The sequence below is a fragment of the Dermacentor silvarum genome, chromosome 8 (assembly GCF_013339745.2).
Source record: "Dermacentor silvarum isolate Dsil-2018 chromosome 8, BIME_Dsil_1.4, whole genome shotgun sequence".
NCBI lineage: Eukaryota > Metazoa > Arthropoda > Arachnida > Ixodida > Ixodidae > Dermacentor > Dermacentor silvarum.
The window spans coordinates 81,048,988-81,057,489 of record NC_051161.1 but is presented as its reverse complement, the minus strand read 5'-3'; positions in this window follow the sequence as shown (position 1 = coordinate 81,057,489).

Genomic DNA, 8,502 nt, shown 5'->3' with positions numbered 1-8,502 from the left:
ATTTAGCATATCTAAGGCAAGGCTTGTTCTTTCTTTTTCTTCTCTCACCTTCTTGCGTCCTCGAACATTCAGCCGTTCAAAACCACGCTACATATGAAGCTCCTCGGCTACCTCCCAAAAGACTGATCGAGAAAAAAAAAAAAAAAAAACACCCGGAAGGGAACACAAACAAATAAAGCTGACTCTCACACTCGGCGGCCAATTTGCGCGCGTCGCATCTCGCGACACGCGTGGAAAAAACACACAAATAAATAGAACGCTCGAATGGTATTTGTTAGTCTTGTACCTTCTTTACTTTCTCCCGTGTTCTTCCCATTTTCGTACAGAAGCTTAAAGCCGTGAGCCTCCGCTCAGTGCGAACAGAGAGAGCCAGCCACAGAGGAAGAAAGTTATCCGTAAGAAGCTTCTTGCAGTTTATCTTTTTTTTTTCTTTTTCTTCACCGTTCTTAGATCTAAAATTTTTGTCGATAACACGGCCCCCATGTCGAAACGAAAAATAAACGGCCGCCGCCATTACCACAATTGCCACCTGCTGCAATCCATAACCACCTACCTTATTTGCAACCCGTGTCATCATAGCTGAATACAGAAATACACGCGGCTTTGGAAACAGCACAAAAAAGAAAGAAAGAAAAGAAAAGAAAAAAGTAAGGAGCACCGTGACGCGTCATTAGGCGTATACAGCGTGGTTTCGCTGCTCACTTCGAAAACACCTTGGGATACTCCATAGCTGGAAGGAAAAAGAGGAACGAAGGAAGCGGAGTAAAGAGGAAGACAAAAAATAAAAAAGAAGACATGGCGGCCGCATGCAAATGACGCAGGATACGTGGGCGAAACTAAACGGAACGTCGTCTCCCCATTTTCGGCGGCGCTTTAGTTGCGTCCATGCGAAAATGGCAAAGCTTCCTTTTTCCCCGCCATCTTCCCGCGGCGCTAGCGTTTTTCCTTTCGGGTTCGGGATCTACACACACACACACAAGAAGGAAGTGGGCTTGCCTGAGAGGTTGAGGGAAGAGGCTGGGAAACGCAAGTTGCGCTTAGTTGAGCCTAACCGAGTGCGGATGCTATAAACGCGAACATGCGTGCCGCAGATGGCTAGAAGGGACGATGTTTGCGAAACGGACGTCTTATGGCTCGGAAATGTACTGGGTCGTTTACTCACGCGGTTTTGCAAGACGCTTCGGTGGTATTGCGCGCGTCTACCACGTGGCTCGTACGTGAGGTGCGGGGAACTAAAAGCACCGTGCGAGGTCCGAGGTAGGCTGCGAGTGAATTGCGCCTCTGCGTACGGCGGCGTATGTAGGACACGGCGGCTGTACTTTCTGGCGGCTTCTTTGGTCGAGAGAAGTGCGGCGTTGATTACACAGTCCATCGGATTTGCAGCGAAAGGCAACGAACGCGTTCTGTTTATACAGCTCGTTAGGAAGCATCCACAAATGCCACTGAAACTAGCACGACGATGACGATAGAGAGGGAAAAAATCGGGGTAGCTTGCACTAGTGGAGCAAGGCTAAAGACACAGCGGAGCTGATCGGTTCCTAGCTGGTCCTGGCTATACGAAGTGATGCTAAGTTATACAACGTAATGCCAACTGGTGCTAAGTTATACGAAGTGTATAAGCATTTCCTCGTGGTCCGTGGCATCGGGGATCGCCTGGCAAAGCACTTGCAGTCTGAGCATACGTAAGGGAAGTGGGGCGAAGGCTATGCACAGTGTACGGGCGGTGCGCAGCAGACGACACGCCGGGTTGACGTCACGGCGCATGCACAGTAGCGCGCAGCTGGTGGGAGCTCGGCCGAGCAGCCGCCAGAGTCGCCTGCTGCCTTCACAAAGAGAGAGAGAGAGAGAGAGAGAGAGACGTTTTAAAGGCAGAAAGGTGGAGAGGTCGGCCTGAGTGAAGTGCCTCTAGCCTGCTACTCCACGCTGGGGAAGGGGTTTGGCGGAAGCTGCCGTCACAAACACCGGGATTGTTCAGCACTTATGCGGGGAAACAGAGAAGCGCGGATGCCGTCGGCAGTGCCTCTGCGCGTTGCCTCGTTGTAGCTGCTACCATTTGTTTCTTTCTCTCCCCTTCTCGCTCTCATTTTCTGTTTCTCTCTCCCGAGCATAGCGCATGACGCACGCACTCTCTCTCGCTCTCATTTTTTTCTTTCTCTCTCTCTCTCTCTCTCGAGCATAGCGCGCGACGCTCCACGAAGTGGTTGCCAGGCAATGCAGTGACAGGCGGCACACGTTACGGCCGGTTTAAACAGCTTCGCTGTTAAAAAAATAAGAGATGAAAGGCTGGGAGGTTAACAGGAATAACAGTTCGATCGGCTAGTTTCCACTGCTGAGGACGGGAGAGGGTAAAAAAGATGAGGAGACAATAAGAGGAAGAAATAAAATAGTCTGTCCCCCACGATGAGGAAAGCATAAACCAGCGCGTACCCAGAGTACGCAGATTTCGCGACAGTTGTGCTTCCTGTGCGGCGGTTTGTGTTTTCGTCGGCGCGTCGGTTCTTTGTTGAATTTTCAGCCCAGATCTAAGATGCTACCACCAATTACAGCTCCGTTAATCGCTTTGTTGTCGTTGGCAAGGCGTATAGTGTATGACAATGTTTCCTTGAGACAGGAAATAGGCTATATAAAGAGAGGCTGCCTTTATAATGAAAGGTGGAGATTTTTCTTGGGTTAAATGCCTGCCCTGCTACGTCCAGGTAGTTTGTGAAACGCGTGTACACAGAGATCAGACAAACATGGATTCGGCACATACACCTAACGCGCGCTCTCAAAATATACACTTAAGAGCTATCAGGTTTAAACTAATGGGACAAGTATTTGCAGCTGCAGTTACAAAAAAAAAATGAGGAAAACGAAGACTGAGGAACTGCCTAAAAAAACATGAATGCTGATTTGGGAATTCACTAAAAGGAAAAAAGAGAAAGTTGTGAGAAATTGAATTAAATTTTGTATTGCGTTTAATACGTTTAAATCTCAAATACATACTTTCACGTTGCATGAGTGAACCCCGTTCATGGCCGATTTACTTTGTAAATGTATATACTTTTGTTTGACGTGCAAGGCTATTACGTTTTCAGTATTTGTAAGAGTTGTACGTAGCATCTGTTACTTTGTGTCCGTTCTCTATTATTTATGCGTGGTTTAAAATTAATTACTGACGTGGAATTTTTCTTAATTTCTATGTTCACTGCATTACAGCACTACCAATTTCTCTCTGAATGACCGGTAAGGAATCCTCACGTTGGCAGGTTCGGGCGACAGCTGTGACAGCTTTTTTGGGTTATATGGCTTTCTTATTTTGCGAAATATTACAGTCTGAAATCAAGTACAAACATTGCCTACAGGATGAATAGTGAGGATAAGAAACTGTGCATAAATATAATAAACAATGACACCATTTTGACAGCGAATGAGATTTAGTGGCGCGATATGCTGCGAATTCGGTGATGGGGCAGCTGGCAACAAAGCCATGACGAGCGAACATATTGGCCTTAAGCATGCGATAAAAATAGGCTCTGTGTCATCGCGGTTGTACTTTCGTTCTTTCCGCCAGTTCCCGCAGTTGCGAGCAAAATATAGCTGCCCCGACTGCCAATTCTTCTCTATTCCCTTCCTCTCTCCTCTCTCATTAATTAAATAGGTTAATAAAGAACTGCTACTTCATCTGTGTTACACGCTCTTTGTCTTTTTTCCCCCCCTTTTCTGCTTTTCTTTGCTTGATGTGCTTTCCATACTGAACTCGCAGGCTTGGCACAGTCGTGCGGCCCAATCAGAACCGATGAGTGCTGCAGTGTGGTTCCTTCTGTACCGCCGTCCTCTCGGGGCGCTGTTATCATCGCATCGCGACGGCGCTTGTGAGGCAAGTGCAATGGCGGAAGACCCCAGCCAGCGATCGCATGGCCTGTGATCCGGGGCGACGGCGGACGGCTCCTGGAACGGCTCGTTCATGGGGAGCGCTGCGGTGACGGCGGACACAAGGCGAGACGCTCATGCATTTAGGCGATCAGTCGTAAATGCAACTGAGGACAGTAACACTGAATAACGAGCGGTTTTGACTTAGTGGATAGACGAGAAAACGTGTTCACAGCAGCGAAATTCGGGGGAAGTTGCTTTTGTCTATTTTTGTGTGCGCGTGTGTGGGTGTCCTGGACCATCGCACGGCTTAGGTCATCAACATAGACGAACCAATTGAACATGGCGCGTAACATGGCACGAAGCACCCTGGTAAATGGCGGGGAAGCGCGATACTGCAGGAAGCCGGACGATGAAGAGCGTGAACGACCTGATAACACACTGCATTTTTGTGCCGTACTCCTACCCAAGAGGCTGAGATATTGCCCCTGCGTCTATGTGTTGAAATTCACCGCAATGCACCAGCGTAAATAAATGGGCAAGAGTTTTAAATACTATATTTTGATATGCCGCCTGAATTTCAACGACTTTCAGTTAGAAACATCGACAGGGTGCGCACTTCCAATAACATGCGTATTTATGACCCTTCTTCGTAACTTTCTTTCTGGGTTATAGCAGTATTTTATTCCTGACAGAAATTCTGCTATGAAGCAGCAAATACGTACATTACGAATAAGGTGCCGTAAATGGGCACGTTAATAAAAGGACGTGCACTCTCGACGTCATGAACTGAAGGTTATTAGAATTCGGGTGGCTTTACTGAAATATCTCCTTTTTGAATATGCTGCCCATCGAGTTCCGCTGGTGCGCTGCGGCGAAGTTTGACAGTAGCTGAATGGGCAATGTCCAAAATTCCTCGACATGCGCATATAGCAGGGTGCTAATGCGAATGCAGTCTATAATAGTGCATTGTCTTTCAAGAGAAGCTTGCTCTGCGAAACGACCGAAAAATTGCTGACAGTAAGCTGCTGGGCGCTGCTGTTCGGCTGAACAGCTCATACATTGGAGAGCGATCATATAGCGTGTCCCAGCTGGCGTTAGGTAATATTTCAAAAGAAAAGAAAGTATTTAAGTAACACAGTGCAAGACATGACTTTAAGACCTAGGTGGTTCGGTCGTCAGATTCCTGAGGGCCAAACGCCGTATGTCTTATAATCGTAGCTTGCATCACAATTTCATAAATCTTTTTTTTCCTCTTCGAACAACAGGACTAACGTTAGCAAGGAAACGCGGTAATAATGAACAGACTTCCACGTAGCCACCTGTATTACCCCTACGGATGTACCTATGTTCGGCACTTTTCTCTGCAGAATTACGCAGTAACACAACAAACAGCACCTGATCTTTCTCACTACAACACATGCACACTTTCAAGCGAATATTTCCTGTAATAAAGCCAAGCTTTCTGTGCCCTCTTTCCCATGGTTTGGCTCATCTCCTCAATCTGTTTATCGCCGGCTAGAGTGGGCCGATCTTGGAGATGGTGCAATACTAAACTTGGCTTATCGCCGAGATGGTGTAACGAATACTGGGCCGATGATGGGCCTTGGGTCACGTGGGTCGCGTGTGTCGCTGGGGTCGCGTGGTAAAAGTATCCGCGTCTTGCTGATCAGCCGGGCAGGCACGCATTCACAGTGGTCTAACTTATACCGTCACTTCCGGGAAACGCTTCCCTGTTGCCCCGCTTTCTGGGGAATAAAGCTTTATCACTCTTGGTCACGTGACGTGCTAACCTGCATGCACCAACAATAGAGAGAGAAATACGTTGCCGACGACGTGATATGGACGAAATACTGACTAATGATTACCTTCAACTCGCCACTTACTATCAAACAACGGGCATTTCGTTCCGCTAATAAGTGCTGACAGGCTGTCACATCGGGTACTTTAAGAGGTGAGCGGTGGGCGTCTAATCAAGATAACCGCCTCCAGTAATGCTTCGACTTAGCGCACGGGAGGAACCCGAGTGTAATGCCTCACCTCTTTCCCTTCGCGAGGCTTTTCTCGGGCGCTAATGAGTTTTGCCGCGTACGGCAGAAGCGGCGCGAGAGGGCCTTGTTGAACAACGCACGCTGTTCGCGAGAGTCGTGGCTCCATTACGCTAAGTAGGTTAACGGTCCCAGCCTGTCGGAGTTTCGGGGCCTCCCTCGATTGTTGAAATCTCGGCCCTGAGAGGCAGCCTTCGAGGCGCTGCAGCTCTTTGGGACCAGATTGAACTACCGTGTTCCGAAGGCAGCCCAGGCGCATGGTTACTTCCGAATGCCTATACATATACGCCGAAGTGTTCTGGCTCTCCGCCATGCAACGCAATTCAGCATATGCATCCACGCATGTGCTTAAGAACTGTCAGAGAACGCCGACGGCTGTTTGCGGGGACCAGTGAATTGGGGAGAACTGAATTCGCGACAGATTATGCAAATTGCGCAAAACACGAGCAGACGCTCGTGATTGAAGGAAGTCGCCGGACTTAGAAGCCCCATTATTCCTCGTTGAGAAACGAAACGTCGCTGACTATGCCGCTTAGTGAAGCCACTTTCAACAGATTTGCTACACCAGTTGGACGTAATCATAGAGTTTCTCACTTACTTGCCTAGAGGAAAATCTGGCGCCATTGTCTATGGGAGTTTTCTAGCGAGCACTGTGCCGGCATCGGAACGACGGAATGCGTGTGCGAGGCTTGCGTTGGCTGGTGCTGTACGAGACTTCGTCTAAAAGCTGAATATGGCTGCATAGACAATGCGTTCTTCAAATAAAATTTTAATAAAATAATCTAATTCACCCGTATTACACTTTTCAATAAAGTTTATACTCAACTGTAATGCATAATCAAGCGATGAAAAGCAAGAACAGACGACAAAATGTTCCAAAGCGAGCGCGAAGTTCTATCATCTGCGCTCCAACTTCAGCGGTCCATGATACTTTGAACGTTTTATTTAATTGTACATCCAATCACAAGTCTTAATAATTAAACAAAACATGTTTTCTCTAATAATAAAGCTAAAACGGTTTTTAAGTGCTACTTAAGTAGGAAACGAATCGTTTTCACCATCGGAACGGTGCTAGCCAGGTGCGTCTTCAATGTGTCCTGGCTCACCGAGAACTGAGACAATCCGAAGTCACCATATACCGGCATTCCCACACATACAACAACGCAGCAGCCCCAGATTTCCCTCTAGGTAATATAGTGAGAAACTCTGTGAATGTAATCATACTTAAGGAATGCACTGAATTCAGCAAAAGTAAAGGTTAAATTCAATGCACAAGGGTCAGTGAGAGACTGGAGCAGGGATTATACCGAGCTGAGGCAGGGGAGATTAGTTCATTGTCATGAATCCGGTAACAAGACCATTAGGTAATATAAAGTGATACCCACTTGAGGAATATATAGTGCGTTTGGATGCTTTCGACTTGATTGGAGATCAAATGAGGAAAGCACAACAGAGATGTGAGGTATAAAGGACCATGAAACAGTAAATTCCTGGATGAGAATTTCAGTCTTGACTATTTGTTTCATTGCTGCAAGCGATACATAAAACGCAGAACAATGACTAGGATACGTATAAAGGCCTTATCTTTGTTCCGCGCCGCTTACGCATCCCGTAAAATGCACATCAGGCATGCATATAGTTTTAAACATTTCCGCAACACTAAGATCTAACCTTCTACAACCGAACACACAGCTTCATCTGTAGGCATAGTGTGGGCGAGCCACGCGCAGTTAAGAAGCATTTGAGTAGCATGAAAGACTTACACTGTGAGGTGACGTGGCTTCCTTGGAATGCACGTGAGTAGCCCTCATCACGGAACAGGCAGGAGCGGAAGCGGTTAACTCGCACGAAGCGCTATTTAATGGTTAACTTAAAGTCCGACGCGCACAGCGCAATGTATGAAACGAAGTAGAGGCAGCTGCCTACCACACATGCCCACAAAAGTGGCAATCGTCGCATATTAACTGATTAAACTTACCCTGGGACCCAGCGCGGCGCACAATGGCTCACACAATGGCCCTCGCCGTGCCGGCCTGATGAAAAAACCTCCTTCCTACCGTCTACTTCTAACCTTGGCGACGCTTGACCCAAATTCCGTTAAGCATCATGTTACAATTTTGCGACCACCGGTAGCTGCAGTGTAGTGTCTTGATGTAACGTAGGCAGCCGATGCTTCATTTTGATGAACAACCGAATGAATATTGGCGATCCTGTTGTCTACAGAGTTGCTCATGCTGCTACCAAGTACAGAAGTAGAGTTGGTTTTGTGCTCTCACGCTCATGTTTCAGGCTCTAATTTTCATCTGTCTCTAACTCCAAACTCCAACAAACTCAATATGCTCAAGAACTACTATTCTATTTATAAATATTTGCTGAATAAGTAAAGCTGGATGCAAGGCTTGATGAAAACGGAAGAAACACATAGAATCATTAGTTTCAATCACACACGGCGAGCTAATTATCTGCGCCTACATATGAAACCCTCAATTATTCGTGGGATTTATACTAGGTAGCTCCGTAGTAAATGTGACGATGCTCACGACACCTTCTCGAGAAATTGATATCAGCGGCGTCTTTGTAGCAATAACGCATCAATGAATCG